This window comes from Rattus norvegicus, chromosome 7, assembly GCF_036323735.1.
Source record: "Rattus norvegicus strain BN/NHsdMcwi chromosome 7, GRCr8, whole genome shotgun sequence".
Taxonomy (NCBI): Eukaryota; Metazoa; Chordata; class Mammalia; order Rodentia; family Muridae; genus Rattus; species Rattus norvegicus.
In genome coordinates this window covers 105,837,134-105,856,347 of record NC_086025.1, presented here as the reverse complement: position 1 = coordinate 105,856,347, position 19,214 = coordinate 105,837,134, and the positions used below count along the sequence as shown (strand labels likewise).

The 19,214-nt window shown below is 44.2% G+C and overlaps 1 protein-coding gene across 8 annotated transcripts in view; it reads left to right on the top strand.

The window, feature by feature from the left end:
* The window catches only part of Col22a1 (collagen type XXII alpha 1 chain), a 237,471-nt gene that overhangs the window by 899 nt on the left and 217,358 nt on the right, over positions 1-19,214 (top strand). The gene's annotated exons all lie outside the window — the stretch shown is intronic.

Genomic DNA, 19,214 nt, shown 5'->3' with positions numbered 1-19,214 from the left:
TCTGTTTGCTTCTGAATACCATGCACCATAGCAGACGGGGTTTCATGTGTCCGTCAGTAAAGCTTAACTTGGATTGGTTTGTGTGTGGACAGACTGGGCGATGACAGGCAGACATGCTTCTCTGGCATTTGGGATGTCCCCATTACTCCAGCCATCACTGTAACCATCCCTGTCATCCTGCAGACCCCTCGCTCTGCGTTGGCTCTCCTTTTGTCTACGTGGATCCTTCTGGCTCCTCATCTGCCTCTCACTGACATGTGTCTGGGGAAAGACTAGAAAACCAAAGATTCCTTTTGGATTAGTCCTACTCGCCCTAGGAAGTTCTTCAGCGGCAGTGTTCTGATCTGTTAGAGACAGAAGCTACGTGGGGCTTAGGGATCTGCTATGTGTGGGCCCAGTCCTGACTTTCACTGTCTCCTTGTACAGTTTCCTTATATTGTCTGCCTTCAGCTAAGAGATGTATCTAGAGAACTTCCATTTCCTCATTTGTGAAGAGATGGTACTAGGAGCGATTGAGTCCTTAACAAGGGAAGTGGCCAGGCATTTGATATCTTAGTTTGTTTCTGTCTCCTGAACCTGGGGCCTCTCCTCAACACTGCCCCTGAGAAGCCACAGAGAGCCATAATCCTTATGTTATTAGAGAAGAGGTTGAATGGGGTGAGGGACTCCTTTCCAGAACTCCAGCAAGACTCTGGTCATGAGCCCTTAGAAATGTTTGCAGCAGAAATGAGCTTGTATCTTGTATTACTGGGATGTGTTCAAAGTTTAACACATTCTCATATGTTCTTACCCGGCCATAATGGTAGTGAGCGGTGTGCCAGCCAACTTCTCCCACAGAGACTTCAACTCTCCCATGGCCATTTTTATTGTCCACTAATGCCAATGTTTACATTTCATGCTCAGTATCCTATCTCCTTGAGTCCCTGCAAGGTCTTCGATGGCTGTCAGAGAAGTGATGAGCACTTCAGGCATGCATAGGCTCCCTGGCCATCTGTGGCCTTGAGATGACCCTGAAGTGTGTCTGTCTTAGCCTGATGACCAACTCAACTCTATGTTTGAGTCAACTGTAAGAGAGTCACATTTAAGTGGACATGCATCCAAGAAATGTCTTTGGGATAGAAACCTTATTTGAATGAAAAATTAATAACACCTAGAAAAGTCTTTTGGTGTAGAGGGGGAAAGACAGGTAACCATGTGCCTTGGGGTGTCCTGGGGAATAGACACTGACCTGCAATTTTGTTTCTGATGGGTTGAATTAGAACTAGTGGGACAATTTCCTTGAACTCTGGATTCCAGGTCAGTTGGAAAAATCATCCAGTTAACTCTTCGCTAGGTAGTGAGTCCCTCACTGTGGGGAATATTCAGATGAAGGCTGGACAGCTATTTTCTGGGACATTTGAAAGGCTACTTTAAATATGAGTGCTGGGGTAAGATGAGCTTTTAAGGGCTCTTACTAGCTTGATATCCATTTGAAAACATATCCTTCCAGTCTTGAATTTCTGCCTTCCTTTCTTTAGTGTTACTGTTGTTGATGGTTTTGAGGAGGTTTGCACTGGTGTGTGATTGTTGTAGCATTGACTGTAAATGGCCTGTGCTCCTCTACTTATGAGTTTATAAACAAATACCAGAGAGATATTAGTTCAGCATACACATAGCCCTTTTCTCCATGCTGGGCAAATGTCTTGACACATTATTGCTGCTCTCTAGCAGAACCAGAAAGTGGGAAAGACCTCTGTGGGTATTTTAGAGTAGGAAAGGTGCCCGAGGATTGTTTAAGCAGTCTCTATTCAGAAATTGAAGCCATGCCAAGCTGCTTAGCAAAAATAGTTATAAAACCTGGTGAGATGAAGGGAGTTGTTTTTGTCCATTTTACAGATGAGCAAAAGGAGATCTGGAGAATGGTGCTGACTTGCTTGTTTGGCTTGTAAGGACCAAGCATGAAGTACTAGGTCTCATCAGGTGCTGGCACTAGGAGAGCGAGAGCGAGAGCGAGAGCGAGAGCGAGAGCGAGAGCGAGAGAGAGAGAGAGAGAGAGAGAGAGAGAGAGAGAGAGAAGAGAGAAAGAACACACATATATCTACATATGTAACATATGTATGTGTATGTGTATTGGGGGCAGATTTATTAACATGTAAGGTGAAGTGGCCAGGATGAAATATCTTCCTTTGTATCTGTCTGGAGCTGGTGCAAGGCTTACTGAGTTAATGAGGGTATGGATGATTATATAGTGAATATCTGAATGAATGCATTTTCTGATATGACCACCTCTCAGCTTTATAACTCAGTGAAATCAGTCATTATGATTTCATTGCTCATTGATCCTAACATTATGGGCTGCTTCTGAGCACCCTGCAGAGGGAGGAGCCTCCCTGGCCTTACTGACCTTTTGCAGTTGCCTTGAGCATCTGAGTGCAGAGACACAGGAGAGAATGGACCTCAGATGGTTCCCAAGGAATAGGATTTCTGGGTCATAGGTTATGGGCAGAATACTTTTTTCAGGACACTTTAGGTCTGAGGATTCAGGACAAAATACCAATTGGAGTGCCGTCAGCATGCACAAAGGACGTTTGCTTTTTGGCAGTCATCCAGTGAATGTGTAAGTGAGTGCAATAGCGCCTGCCTGCTGCACCCCTGAAGACACTGCCAGAAGCCATGCAGAAGCCTGTTGCAAACTGCACCAGGTCCCTAATGTCTTCGTCTCATCCACATGCACCTGCAGTCCCTTGTCTGCTTCTAGTGCCTGGCATCACAACTTCCATTGCCCCACAACGTAACATTGTTATGTTTGGGTACACAGGAGAGAATATCTTTTAAAACTTTTGGCTGGAACCCTCTCTAGAGAGAGGTTGTTTCTGAGACAGTATACTAGTAGATACTGGACAGTTGTAGTTGGCCTGATCTGCCCAGGAGCTAAATTGCAGGGCTGTAATCTTCCGCTAGTGCCAGAAAACCAAGAAAAAACAAACACACCACAGCACCAAATCAGATGAGATTTTATTTGAAGCGTGGGTGTAAAGCTTCAGTTAGACCAGCAGGGATCGGTTACAACGCTCAAGTTCTGCTGCTGTATTGCCCAGCGCTGTGCCTGAATCTGACAATACCATGTTTATAGTCACCAGTCTGGCAGGAGAGCGGCTCTCATGTTACGTGCCCTACCACAGGGAAATATAGCCAAAGGAAATAAAGTAAAAACAGAAACACAAACATCACCAAGAGAGTCTGGGCTAACCCCAGAGGGTTCTGACATTAAACACACCCACTGTAGGGGCTTTGCACTGAGCTCTCTGAGTGTTCACTGTGGGGCCCTGGCTGGGCCCTTACTGAGTCCAGGATCTGCCATGTTGTTCACAGGGCCCTGAACCCTTGCAGCATAGGAGGTGCAGCTACCTCCTTAAATCAGCCTGTGGTGTGGTCTTGGACTTCCGGTTAGGTTCTCCCTTCATCCAAATGGGAACTCTGTCCCTATCACTCTCTAGTCTTTTGGGTATGCTCAGAGCAATTGAATCCATTTCCCAGGACACACTTTTGAGCTCTGCATAAACAAAACCTGAATCTTTCTGGTACTATCTGAGACAGAGTTCTCCTTGTCTCTGGGCAGAGCCTAGGTGTCATCAGCTGTGCTGCTGTCCTCTGCAGACTAGACTGAGGCTCAGGGACATTCCATGAGTAAGTGTGAGAACTGGGATTCAAACTCATCACTAGGCCCAATATGCTGGTCCTTAACATTCCAAAGAGATCTGTGTGTTTCATACAGATGAATAGAAGGTAAAGCTGTGTAATTATGTAAAGGCAAGTGTATGTAATTCCCTTAAGCAGGAAGATAGAGCTGCTGGGAATGTTACTTTAAATGGCTACCCGATAGTGTACTTAATTCATAAAGGTGATAACTGGCATGTTGTGACAAAGTACAACAGACCCAGCGGCCCTTCTCAGTTTTCTCTGTGGAGGGGCAGTCTAGTGCATGTCCCTTTATAATCTTATCCATATCCAAACACACTTGCCAATAAAAATCTAATATCTGAATAATCTGGGAACAGCAGTTGACAGATGGGAAAAGATGTGCTTCTATATCATGGTGTCTGGCTGGGAGGCAGAGGCACGGGGGACCGGAGGTGTTTATATGTCACTTTGGTTTGCTTGGTTCAATGCTTTCTGGGAGCCTATTGGGATGCAGTGCTGGGACTCCCCAACCTTGTCAGGTTGAGTGGAAAACAGATGGGTGACCACTAGGATGCTGGAGAAAGCCAGGTAAGACCCATCTGGCAGTAACTGTAGGTGCCCATGATCCAGCACTTAATCACCTTTTATAATCACCCTTTGGCATACCTGTGAGGCCAGGCACCAAGCTCTCTATTAGTGTCTACACAATTCTGGGTGCATAAGAGACTCAGCCAGTTTCTCAGGTTGAAATCTACCCCTGATTCCTGACTCAGAGTAGTATTAGATTCATGAAATTTCAATTAAATTTACATTGCAGTTACATAAGTCAATGAAATATTAGAATTGGGAAAAGGATATGGGGTAGGCCATGCCCAGACTGAGCCTGGCATACAGGTCAGGGAGGGTTCTATCTGCTTGCCAGGTACTCTGGCACCCTGGCCATGTGGAGGCCTCTGACTGAGCCTGGGGCCCTAAATTCATGGCCTGGGCTGTGCCACTAGTCATGAGACTGGCCTAGGTCTGAATTTAGCTCCTTTTTTGGGTAGCTGTGCAGTTTCCAGAGCTTTGCATAGGATGTCTGGGCTGGAGCCTAGGGACTAGAAGTGGAAGGCCAGATGAACACCACCTGGTCAGCAAACAAATATGACATCCTCAAATCTTGGCCAGCTGTCCTTTGCCAAAACCTCAGGCTTCTACAGGAAATTGGCTAGAGAGTCCCTTTTGTGATTGATGTGAGATCCCTCTTGGTCCCTTTCATTGGCCATATCTGTGGCTCAGTTCTGTGAAGAGAGACTCACACTGCAGGTCCCTCTTCCTGTCCCTTCAAGGGCAGGTTTGATCTTTGTGTGCTCAGCTCATTCTGAAGGCCTGTAGGGTTCTGGTAGGTTCATGTGTCTTTGCTGAAAAGAAGCAAATGAAAATGCCTGGGTAATTAGACAAAGAGAGTGACTTATGCTAGTCCATGCTTTTTCTGCTCTCTGAGAAAAATATGTATGCATGTATATATGAATATATGTATGTAATAATAGTTCCATTTTACTAAGCTACATATGCAGCTCAGATCCCTGACTCGTGGACTCATTGATGCTTATTGCACAGCCTCTCTGAGCACCCACTCATATCCATCTCTGTTCCAGCCACTGAGGAAGACAGAGCAGACACACAGTGTGGGCACAATCAATAGCTTACCTCTTTTTGTAAGGCAGAGTTTTATTATATTTATTATTATATTACTGTCACTGAATGTTTACTATTTCTGCCTGAGCTTCCTTAGTGCTGGGATTATAGGCAAGTGCCACTGAGCCCAATAGGCAGTTTTCTAATATACCTATGCAGTGTTAAAAGCAGGCTGTGTGGGAGCTTGAGGAGGATGGTGTCATACTCCTTAATTGAGAACCTGGGGTCTGTTTTGCTGACACCAAAGCTGGGTTTTGAAGGCTGCATAGGAGTCTGCCTGAGAGGGGAAATACATCATCTCTTAGTGTCATGAAGTCAGGAAAAGGAAGAACCAGTGTTGTAGGCAGAGTGACTTTGGGGCTAGAGAACGAGGATCGTGAACTGGGGTAAAGAGCCATGTGGCAGGTACAAGAGGCTGGGGACAGACTGAGAGGTGATAGATTAAGAGAGCCCAAAGAAGGTTTAAAGCTATAAGATGCCCTCCAGGAAGGCATTCGTACATAGGGTGAGTAAGCCATTCACACACAGAGAGTAAAGGAGGCTGGAGATTTATAATCTGGCAAACAGAGACACAGAACATCACCCTCAGAGGGAATGCAGTGGGTGGTCTGAGACAGTATGGAGAGCCAGATTATAGACTACAGATATGCTTTAGGCAGGGCTCCCACCTGAGGAACCCTGAACGTAGCTAATGCTGTTGCAGCAAGAGTGGGAACAGAACTCCCTGTCTTCCTTCAGCTGCCTCATCTACAGATGACTCCTATCTCAGCCCCATCCTGCTGCTGGGATGCTGAGCTAGACTTAGTGTTTGGCAAGGTAGTGGGGTTCCTGTCTTTAGGTACATTTAAGAGAAGTGAGTGTGTCAAGAATGGAGACAACAGTTAAGCACCCACTGATGGATGTTGGGGAAACCTGTGATGTTGGATAAAGTTTTTTGAGCACCATTCTACTGCTGTGTAGAGTTTTCAGTATGCAATTAGACCAAAAAGGATTCTCTGCTTTCAACAGCTCCCTCTTACCAACTGCATGCTCTTAGTTTTCTTTCTCTCTCTCATCTCCCTTAGTGGCCCCCACCCCTGTTATTGCCATGCAACCAGGCGCTGAGCTAGCAATTGCTCTACCTTCCATGCCATAGGAGAGTCTGGTCAATGTGCCCTTCTTAGAGTTGAAGTGATGGAAGGTAGGACAGAGACTAGCTCCCCTAACACTGCAATTATACGGTGTAGGCAGAACTGAGCCCGAGTCAGTGTGGCTCTCTGCAGACCTGTTGCTCCCAGAACAGAGGCCCTGCCATGTGCCTTCTCATCCTTCCCCAGATAAATGGGAGCCCCCTGGGACAGCGTGGAGTCCAGACCACTATTTATACGCATTGCTTCACCAGGGCAGACACTCTTAAAATACGTTAAACAGAAATATCCACTGTGTCCTCACGCCCCTGTAATTTGAGCTGATCTATGAATGAACTGGGCAGAATTCCACACTGAAAATATGGACGAAAGAGGCCTGGTGCTCTGAAGCCCTCAGATGCCTGAAGAGTTTAATAAGCAGTAAAGAGACATTTGAATGTTCTCCTGCCAATTGAGGAGCTGTTTGGGGGCATCCACCTTCCTATCCGTGCCATAGCATTGTTGGCACTGAAGGCTTGTGCTAGTAGTGTGTGTGGAGATGGGATTTGGAGGTTGGAAGGAGAGCTCAAACTTGGTCATTCTCAGAAACCTTATCTAAGTTGAGGTTTTGGTCAAAGGTGAGAGGAGAGGAAGGGATTAGGCAGGGAGGGAGCTAGAGGAATCTGGGATACCTGGGGGAGTGAAGGCAGATTCTCAAAGAGGAGGGGCCACTGTCTGTGGCTTTGTGAGATACAGCAAGATTCTGCTTCATTTGTTAAAGCGAATGGACCCAGTGTGAATCCTTTGAAAAGGAGGGTTGGGGAAGTGCTTGACTCAAGATACAGAAAAGCAGGACCTCTGGGCAAAGCTGGGTCAATGTGGCAAAGTGACAGACAGGATCTTTCTCACCTCAACATATGATTACCCTTCTGCAGGGACAGATGACTATTTGTATCTCATTGGGAACACAGCCCCTTTCCTAGCAGGAATGGTGGAGGTTTGTGTACTTGTTCTGGTCATCAGATCGAAGGAAACAAAGTCCCAGGAGACTCAGGTCTTTCCCATGCCAGCTGCTGGCCAGGAAAGTGGGTACATTCACGAGAAGCTCTTTGACTGGAATAAAAGGAAGTTTCCCCAAAACAACAGATGGATTCTGATGCCTGAAGGAGGAGGCAGAGGTGGTCATGGGCAACACTAGTGTGCAGAAACTCGAAGGGTGCCAGTGCAGAGGGCCTTGGGTCCCAGATGTATCATAACTGAAGCACTGAGTCTTCTGTCTCCACTCTCCTTAAAGTTTAGGGCTCAGATGACGTGTGTTTTAGTTTAGGAACATGATTCAGGTTTGACGGCTGGACACACTCTGTCTCTTGTGGGTGTCAATCTCTATTCTATCTGTAGTCCGGAAACAGAGATGAGTGCTGGGGCTTAACTTCCTTCTTTCTTATTCAGTCCAGGATCCCCCCCCCCCACCCCCCGGGATCCCACATTAGGTTAGACCTTCCTTCTCCTTACACCTTTCTGGAGATGCCTGACCTCATAGGCTCATCCATAGGTGTCTCTAAATCCTGTTACATTAATGAATCAAGATTAAGCATCACACAAGAAAGTCCCACAAATCCTTTGTTTTCATATATTTATTCATTTTACACTCCTGTTGCAACCCCCACCCAGGTCCCCCTCTCACAGCTCCTCCTCTTTTTCCACTCCCTTTCTCCTCTGAGAAGGGGGAGATCCCCCTTGGATATCACCCTACCCTGGTACATCAGGTCATTGCAGGACTAGCCACATCCTCTCCCACTGAGGACAGACAAGGTGACCAGGTTAGGGGAACTGGATCCACAGGAGGCAACAGAGTTGGGGACACCCCTTGCTCTAGTTTTTGGTGAACCCGCATGAAAACCAAGCTGCACATATATCTTGAGGGGAAAAGTCTAGGAAGGATTCCTTGTCTTAACCATCAGAACACTCAGGTTGATCCTTGGGGTTATTGAAGGAACATCCTGTGAAACAGCTGAAATTCAGGGGTTTTTTGAAAATGAAGCCTCTGTTACCCTCACTCTGCTCTCTCAGATGTTGCTCAAAACCTCCTTCCTATGCCTGGTGTCCCATATCCCCATCCTCAGTGCTTGGTCAGCAAGGTCTTGGTGCTGGTCAGCTGCAGCAGGAACATTAATCTTGTATTCCGTGAAGGGAGCTGCCTGCCCTCCCATCTCAGGCAATGCTAACCCATTGTTCTAACTGATTTGGTTGGGTAGGATAATGGGTTCCTCCTTTAATTCTCTGGATTGTCCCCTTACCCCCAATTATTTGCTGAAATCTAACTTTCAGAATGTAGGTGTCCTGGTATTTGAAATTGAGGTCTTTGGGAGGTATTGAACCATGACGTCAGGACTCTCTTGAATGAGTTAAACTTGTAAGAGTCCCAAAATTACTACAGGATGAGATAAGGCTTCCCCTTCCCAGCACAGATGGCCCACCCTGAGATAAGATATTTTCCCATTCTTGTGGTTATCTCCAGGCTGTTCTTTGGGAGGGGGTTTTATGATCTTGTTCTGGATTTTATGGTCTGTCCCTAGAGCTGGTGTCTTATGGCCTAGTTTCTGGGACTTAGGGTCTGTTCTTGGAGCTGGTATCTTACAGCCTTTTTTCGAAATCAAGCCTGGTCCTTAAATGGAGACAAATGGGGTCCTTAAATGGAGATAAATGGGGTTTATGTTGTCCTTTCAAAATTAACCTTATCAAAGACCAGAGGGGCTCCCTTCTGTCATGTCAGACACAGGGAGGAGATAGCTATCTATGAGTGAGGCAGTGACACTCAGCAATATCATATCTGTTGGTACCTTGATTTGGGATTTCCAGATGCTAGTACTATACACTTAAGCCCCAAGAACAACTGGTCTAATCTTAGTTTCTTATAGCAGCCTGTGTGAAATAAGACACACACTGTAGTTCAGCTGTATGTTGCTAGAAGATTATATGAAGACATATAATCTTATTCAAATTCCATTTATTTGCTGAAGCTGTGAATAATCAAAGTGGATTGATTTCAATGATAATAACTGCATTGTTATTGGAGTTTGTTTTTTGGCCAATGAGCTGGGCTGTAGGGGCACAGCTTGGCCTCAGGAACTGGACTTTGGGGACACAGCTTGAACTCAGGGAGTCTGCAGGGACGCTGTTCATCAAGGGAGTTATCACATGGGCAAATGCTTGACACAGAAGAAACCCAGTATATAGTGAATATTTCCTTCCGTCTAACCCTCAACCAAGATTCTAGTTTCCTTTCCGTTTCACATTGTTGATATAACCCCAAACAACTGTAAAAACAGAACAGGGTGAGCTAGCACCCAAATGTGATTCCCATTCACAGTGTTTTGTTTAAAAGAAAATTATTGTATGAACTTGAGATTGCAATATGTATAAATACGAGGATATGTGTATATACCATTTAACTTGGTTTATCAAACATTTTATTACTGTGTTAAAAATTTGTAAATAGAAGATAAATGAAGCCTCTGCCTGCTCTGGAACACATAACCATGACACCCCACTGAGAGGACCACGGCAATCAGTCACATGTCATAAAACCCTGGTGTTCTCCATGCTAATGAGTTATCTTTCTCCCTACAAAAGGTAGTGCCTGGCTTACCCTGGGAAAAGCGTGTGGAGTCTCATCTACCATCAAATTTAAAGCAATTTGAACAAGCATTGACCATCTCTTCATCAAGGATTGCCATGGCGGAGGTTGGGGGGTGCTTCTTTGTCAAGAGATTATTTAAATCTCTAGGAGAAGGCCTTCTGTCTTTCAGCTTTCCAAATTCTTGGCACTCACTCAGAATTAAACCCTATTCCTGATCCAGGGCTCTACCTCCCCTTAAGTGTGGATGCTCTGAAGGGAAACATGGACTGGGGACCCTGTTTTTCACTCCCAGCAGTATGCCAGTGGTGCCTGGGTACACAGGAGACTGGGAACCACAGAAATCATCCCAAACTCCACTGTTTCCCACCTGGGAAAACACAGAATTAGGACCCTATAACGAATTGTGGTCTGCCTCCCCTGAGTGGCAAGTGGGTCATGCTCCAGGCACTCTGGTAGCAAGCAGGATAGGAGTAGGTAGCCACTCCAGGACTATATCTTGTTTTCCTTTTCTTTGTGTTAGAGACTGTGACTTGCTATGTAGTCCTGACAGACTTCAAACTTGAAAATCTTCTCTCGCCACAATTTCTGGAACTACAGCTGTGTACCATCATAAATCAACTACATCTGCTAATTTTTTTCATTTGCTTCTAGAGTTTTTGGTTGCTCATTGAAATAATTGCATGAGTATACCTTTAAAATTAGTTGAAGACAGTTTGAAAATTTGTGGCATTATAGTCGTTTTTCCATGAAGTTGTAATTGTTCTAATTCTTTCTGTCACTATTCATTTGTAGTTATATGGCTAACAGTGGCATTGCTACTTTGGGTAACACTTTTCGAGTCTAGTTTGCATACTCCTGGGGCAGCATGGGTTCTGATAGACCTATGTCATCACTTTGTGAGCTGCTGGATAGACCGATAGTGTCAATGACAGTTGTCCTGACTTAGACACCATCCTCAGTATGTATGTATTGAGGAATGAAGACATGTTCCAAGCCACACAGTGCTTAGTTTTAAACCTAGGGTCTTGCCTGGCTCCGGGCAGCCCTATTGTATTGGAAATTGCTTAGCCTTAATCTGCCACCTCTAACCTAACAGTAGAGTTTGCTTCTTGTAAAGTTTAACAAGTCTGGGCTAGGGGCTCGGAGCTGGGTTGTGTTATGAAGGAAAACATATCTCGGTGGCCTATGCTGTCCACATCATGACTTGATATTCTAGCCAGATTTCTGCTCAGAACACAGCTCAACACCCAGCAGCACAGCAGTAGTACTCTAGGACACCCTGGTCCCACCCTCGGCAGCATGGACTCTGCCTGGGCTGCCGTAGTAGTGTGCCGGATCTCATTTTCTTTCTCTAAATTGGTTTCTACCCGGTATTTGTCTTTCTTCTCCCTTCTCTGGGTCCCTGGATAAGGAATGTTCGTTACTATGGCAATGGGCTGGCTCGTGGAAGGAACTCAGCTCACTAAATTAATTGCTGGACTTTTGGGGGACTAATGGCAGTGCTCTGCCTCCCAGGGCCATTGGTGTGTGGCCTACGTCATTCCAACTTGGCAGCTAGCTCTTGGAAATAGATGAAAGCCAAGTGGGAGGGAGCTGGCATGATGGTTGTCCTTACCCACTGCACTGCCACCTAAGGTGAGATGGGGAGGGTAGAGATCTACATGAAATCTCACATTTCTTCTGTTCTGTCAGATCCCTGCTACATACTTTGCAGAAATCCCTGCCCGTAACTCATGCTACCATTCTGGAACAGAGATGGTTCTCTTCAGACACTCAAGAGAACAGGAACTGCTAATTTGGTCACTGGAGAACACAGCCTGGATTCCACACCACACTCCCCTCTGTGGATAACTAGGGAGCACTCCACTTATCACGGTGGAAGGCTCTTCTTTATTCCTGTCATACTATCTGGAAGAAATGAGCAGAGGGGTCCTAACTCACACTATGAAAAAGTATTGCCTGAATGCAAGACACCCAAAACTGTTGGAATAAAGCAGGACTACAGACTAATACCATTCATGAATATAGATTTAAAACTCCTCATTGAACGTTAGTCAAGCAAATTCAACAATGAAAACATACAGAGCACTTGGGCTTATCCTATGTGTGCAAGTTTGGTTCAATACCATTAAACCAATTACTGTCAGCTGAGAACCAAATAAGAAAGTACCCTTGCCCTCTATCTGTCTTACTCAGAAGTCTTCCCAAAGACCTGCCCCTCAAACCCCACTTCTGAAATCCCATTCTTCTGCTTACTATAAATTGGGAACTGCATGGTTTGATTTGTGATTGGGTTCTTTAATTGTTTACCTTCTCTTCCTTTGCAGTAATGTTGCTCCAGATATACTGTAGATAATGAAAGAGGCAGGATTCTGCCAGAAGATTCTTAGGTGGGCTGGGCTTATCCTGGGGCTCAAGTCATTAAAGTTGCTGCTCTTTTGTTATTCTGTTTCTGTCTGTGAAAACAAGTCTGGCAGGCTTACTGTTACATAAAATGGTTGCTATATATGAAACCTTTAGAATGGTCCCCAGAGTTTAGTGAGCATGAAATACTATATGATGGTTAATGGCAGGAAGGATACATCCTTGGTATCATTGAGACCTGACCCCAGGTCCAGCATGGTCATTACTGGTGGTGTGTGCTTGGGGAAGTTTCTATATTATGTACTTCATACATGCATTACCAGCAGAGTGGCAATTATGGTGCATCGTGCAAGTGTGCCATAAGTGCTGACAGTCAGTCAGGGGGTAGTGAGGAGGGAAATGGAGATGCCCACTCTGGGGAGGGGGTGTGGAGACAGAAGCATGCAGTGCCTTCAAAATAAACTATTTTCACCGATGCCAGCATTTGCCTCTGGACACTTTAGGTTCTGTGAGTGTCAGGAACAAGCAGGCCCGGGATTTATGTCTGTATCTAGCTCATTTTCCTCTTCTAGCTTTCTGCTGGGAAGGGCTTTGAGCTCTCTGAGTAGAGTCCCTGTTTGTGACTCCTGTAAGTTATACCTCACTGTCCACAAAGCCCTGGTCTGCACACCTCTCAGCTTCATAGCACTGATGGGCTATTGGAAACACAGAAGACATCTTTCTACCTCCATATAGGGTGCTGGGATCCAGACAGTGCCCAGATAGTGATGTCATGGTCATGGTAGAACCTGCTGCCTATTATTTTCTCTTAGGTCAGTGAATCTGCTTTCGTGGCTAGTAGATCTCCTAGAATCTCTGTCATCTTTGGTGACCTCTTTGCCAAATCTCAGGATTGCAATATTTTCAAAGAAGGACCCTGTTCTTCTCTCTGGCGCACTCAGGTTCTGGGAGAGTAACCATGCTAGGATGTGAGCAGAGCTTGTTATAAAAACCTGACCTATGCCTAGTGCCTTAAGGCCACTGAGAGGACTTTTTTTTTTCAACAGTGGGCTTCCCTGGGGTGAAGTCTGGGAATACTGCATTCTTCCAGTGTTCCAGGGCAGAATTCCTTCTCTTAAAATTTCAGCTTCTAGCCTTGGAATTCTAAGGAAGCCCTCTGCATTCCTCAGCTCATGGCAGCTGACGGCCAGTTTTGTCTTCCCTTGCAGCTGTACTCGTGGTTCTAAGTTACCTTCTTCTTTCATCTAGAAAGTTCCTCATGAAGACAGTAAACCCAGTCAAAAAACCAGTTCATGTTAATTTCTATATTAAACTAAAAAGTGACCATCAACCTGTATTTTACCAGTAACTGTATTTTCTACTTGCTGTGGAGACAACATATTCAGAATTGTGATGTGAACATCTTTATAGTACTTTATTTTAAAATACTTGTTTCCTATTTTACTTACTTATTTTTGACTTAAATTTTGTGTTAGTATTGAGATACTTTTACATTAATTCTCTGAGAAATACAGTGTATTCACTGTATTTCAAACATTCACTCTCTCTCAAACCTTTTGTCTTTTCTCACTCAACTTTAAGATAATTTCTTCTTCTTCTTCTTCTTCTTCTTCTTCTTCTTCTTCTTCTTCTTCTTCTTCTTCTTCCTCCTCCTCCTCCTCCTCCTCCTCCTCCTCCTTCTCCTCCTCCTCTTCCTTCTCCTCCTCTCCCCTCTTCCTCCTCCTCTTCTTCTTCCTCTTCTTTCTTCTCCTCTTCTTCTTTCTTCTTCCTCCTCCTCCTCCTCCTCCCCTCCTCCTCCTCTTCTTCTTCTTCCTCTTCTTTCTTCTCCTCTTCTTCTTTTTTCTTCCTCCTCCTCCTCCTCCTCCCCTCCTCCTCTTCTTCTTTTGAAGACTAGTGTGTGGTCATCCCACTAAACAGTCACATCATTAAATAAGCAGACCCCCACACCTCAGTAGCTCTAAAATGCCAATGACTGTGAAATAACAATATTTCCTAAGCACAGCAGAGCACATGCACATATGAACTCACAGTGTTTGTGAGAGCATACACAAGACCTCCACAAGCTCTAGTCAGACAAAAATCCCAGCAGAAAGGGCAGGAATATGTAATTAAAATACTTTTAATGTATTATTTGATAATCTCATACATGTATATAAGATGATTTCTTTATTATTATTATTATTATGATGATGATGATGATGATTATTTCTATTCTCCTCTGCTGCTGTTGCTTGTTTCCTCTTCCTCCCCATTCTCTCTGACTCTCCTGATTCCCACCCTGACACATTACCCTCCCAACTTCATGTCCTTTTATTTTATTATAAGTATATTCCATTAAGTCTAGTTAGTGCTGTCCATATATGCTTGGGTGTAGGACCATCCATTTGAGCATAGGAAGCCTACTCTGGCTACACCCTTAAAGAATGACTCTCTCTCTCTCTCTCTCTCTCTCTCTCTCTCTCTCTCTCTCGTAAGCTCTTAATTGCCAATAGTTCCTCAGTAAAGGGTGTATCATCAAGAACTCCTCCCTCATCTATGTCAGAGGTTTGGCTGGCTTGATTTCTATGCAGGGCTTATCCAGGAAAGCATAGTTACTATGAGTTTATGAATTTGATAAACCACATCATGTCCAGAAAACAGAATTTCACAGCACTGTTTCCCATCCTCTGTCTCTTAACTTCTTTCTGTCTCTTCTTTGTCAATGTCATTTTAATTCTTGGTGAAGGGTTGAGGGAACAGAATACATTTTTATATTTATTTGTTTTTACATATGTGCATATGCTCTATAGAGGATATATAAACATCTATAACTTATTTTTCTAAGCTACTTTAAGTGCACAGCTCAACACTACTAATTAGATCTCTGTGTCATATATCTATGGCCACTGTTCATCAGAAGAGTTCATGAGAACTTTTTCATCACCTTGGAGAACTGTCAGTCTCTTGAGTGATGACGTGAATCCCTCCACACTGACTCACACCTTAGCTAATTTCTATTGTAAGGCTTTTGTAGTTTTATGTGTACACCCCCATGGTTACAGTTGTTCTGAGTATTTTATCTTTCTTGATCTTGTTCTCCATGGGGTTTATAACACCCCTTTTTGGATCAGTCACATAGACAGTGCTGGAGTGCCAGTTTTTCATTTTATGACTTTTATGGATTTATTGGTTCTAACAGTTTTGTGGCTTCTCTGGTATTTGTGCAGATAATATCATATCATCTCCAGATTCAGGGACTTTGACTTCTTCTTTTCCAGGTTGGGTGACCTCTATTATTATTTTTTCATGCTGAATTGTTCTACCACCAGGTTGAATAGAGTTCTGTGGCAGGGACTCTTGTATTGTTTTTGACCTTAAAGGAAAAACAGTTAACATTTTACCATTAAGCATGATGTTGATTGTGTGAGTTCAGATTTGGCCATTATTATCTGGAGGAATCCCATTATGGTCCTAATTAATGGGGTGGGTGTTTGTATGATGAAGAGATATTGGCTTGGGTCTCATGCTTTGTTTATTTTTGTTTGTTTTGGTTTTTTTTGAATCAGTAGGGGTCACATGTGTTTTCCATCCCTTTTTCTATTGATATAATTACATCAGATTTTTGTTCTTAAATAAGCCTGCTTCATTTTTACTCCATAGATCCTTCATAAAGATATGTACCTGTATATGTCCTGTGTGCACTGGGGAAGATATGCATTAAGAATTCTGAAAGGTTGAAGGACATAACTTGGAGGATGCCTAGTTTCCCCAGTCAGGGAAGTTATCAAATGTTATGAGCCATGGCAAAGAGAAAGGATATATCCTACCACTTTATCCACCTGTCCGCCATCTTTGTTATTTCCCCTATAGTCACTGGAAGGTTGCCACTATTGGATTTTCTACATCTCTGGAGATGATAGAGTATGGCTCAATCCAGGGGAGGCTTGGGTTCAGATCCCACTCTGCCCTCTTAGCTCTCCCCAATTTAGTGACCTGGGAAACTGGTACTTTCCGCCATCCCAGTCTCTACCTTTCCCTCACAAAAGTGATAGTGCCTGCCTTGAGAGGACACAGAAGAACACACCAGAGACAGAGTGTCTAACATATGGCAGGTAATAAATGGTCGCTAGCCATCTAAGTTCATAGCTCTCTGATGACATCCCTATTCATCTAACAAATGACTTCTCACCACTACAAACTACAAGATATTAAGATAACAAACTGGCATTGATACTGACTGGCTTTTGATTGTTCATCCGTAAAGTTAGCATTTATGGAAGTGCACAGCATTGGAACTGTCCTGGGCAACAATATAGACATGGCAGACAATTCCTGTGTTCATAAGGCATTGAAGGGTGGAAGAGTTTGGCAACCAGCAGACTTGCTTCTTCCCATGTTCCTCCTTCTTGGGCCCTCTGACTCTCTGAGCCCAGAATTGTGACTGCACTGCTTGTTCTAATTAGGTACAGCACCTTTCCTTTTGATCCTGCATCTGCCTTTTGATGTTTTCCATGTGCCATTATTAAGACCCTGCAAAGCTCAGGCAGTTGTCAGGTTGCCTTCTGTGCTTTGAGACAAAGCATACCGAGTTACACTGAACGTGGAAGAGTCCTGATTATAGAGTTAATTCACTGGTCCTGAGAGAAACTTCCGTACCTTTCTCCACAGGAACGTTCCTATGTACCTTGCCACCCTCTGAGGCCAGGCCAATGATGTTCCTTTTGTTCAGAGTTGTTACCTGCCTTGTATACATTTGCTTGCTTTCTGCTCAACTTTCCACACTCTACTTGGAAAAAGCTCAGGAAGTCTGACCTTTCCCCAAATGTCCAGGTGATAGGCACATACACTATCTCCTTGCTTATGTTCCCATAACTCCCTGGGCTTTCTTCTTCCTCTGCTCACTGCCCCGCCCTGGCCTGACATCTTATTAGATCCCAGAAGTCAGTGCAGACTTTTCCAGGATGACCCTGTGTGTTGTACCTATCTTTCCTATGCATGTAACAGGCGTAAGAGATATTTATTAAATGAATATAGCAATGCTAAAACATTTTTACAGTCCTTTCTTAATAGAGATGTTGGCTTTACAAACAATTTTTTAAAACAGACATCTACAGGCTGGGGACATGAATCAGTGGGAAATGTGCTTTCTGTGCAAGCATGCAGATCTGAGTTCAGATCTCTAGAACCCACAGGAAAGCTGCACACAGTGACATGTTTCTGAAACTGTAGCACTGAGGGTAAGGTGCAATTTGTTTAGATAGTTTATTTTGGTTCTTATATCTACCATCATTCTCCACCTCAATCCCTTCTAACACCCCAACACCAGGTAGGAGAGACAGAAGGTTAGAATAGAAAAGGGGCATGGACCTCTATATGTTATTTTCTGTTGAGTAGGGATTCAGTTCCTTGGGGCAAGTCCAATCGTCATCATCAGGATATCCAGCTGTCCAGTAAACTAGCAATAAGAAATGATCTAGCTTCAGTAGGGTTGTCAACAGGGGAAGCAGCTACTGCTGAATCTCTTGGGGCTCTCCCATGTATACTCTTTCAAGAGTTCTTAGAATTAAACTGTCTGCAGCTGGTAAAGATCATACTCCTCTTAGGGCCTGGGTGAGGCAAATAGTTGCTGTGAATAATCTGAAGCAGTCCCATATCCCACACCAAGATTAAAAAAAAAACATGTTCATGTAACATACCTGGGTTTTTAAAGAAACCAAAATTCTCACTACACTTGGGTGGGGGCAGAGGTAGTAGGAACTTGAGAACTAGTCTAGCTGAAACTAGAGAATGCCCAGTCAGTGAGAGACTCTGCCTATACATACATACATACATACATACATACATACATACATACATGCTTACACACATACTTATAAACATACATACATACAGCACAGACCTCTGACATTCCTAGATGCATGCATGGGTGAGCACATCCCCAAACACAATTTAATACTCACATGTGCCACAGCATATATGTGTACACACACTCCAGAAATGATCTAGGATAATTTGAATATGCAGAATGGGCAAAAACATTTGAATAACAAACCTCATGGACCAAAGACATGCATAGAAAACAAGGAAGCGCCTATCCCATTTGAGTTGGAAAAGACTGAAGGGATGATCTCTCAGTGCTGTTGCTGATTATGCTGTGCATAATCACAGCAGTACCACGTGCTGTGGAGGGCAGAGGAAACTGATGCTGTTCTGGAAAATCATTTGGGAACTTGTGTAAGGGCCTTTATAAAATGCATAGGGCTCTCCAGTCACTCCCTATGACCATCCCATGGGGAAAACATTGTACATGAACAAGAATTAGGTACTAGAGTTTGCCCAGTGGTTTCCTAAACGAATCTAATGTCCCAGAGTAAACATTACAAAGATTTAAGAGCATTTGAGAAATTTGGAGTAGACAAGACTTCTTTTTTTTTTTTTTTTTTTTTTTTTTTTCGGAGCTGGGGACCGAACCCAGGGCCTTGCGCTTCCTAGGCAAGCGCTCTACCACTGAGCTAAATCCCCAACCCCCAAGACTTCTTAAGATACATCCCTGACATGGAAGGGAGAATGTCGGTGGCCTGAGCCTGGCCAGTAGGCTTTGACTTCAGGGTCTAGATCTAAGCAGGCTCACAGGTAGCCACAAGGCTGTCACCCCTCCATGCTGTAGCTCTTTACCTGTACAGTGGAGAGAGGTCATGGTACCAGCACAGAGCCTGGTCTTGTGGATCAAATAGAATGGAGCAGTGGGAAAGAGCTCACTCACAGGAACAGGCAAGCAGACCTCCTCA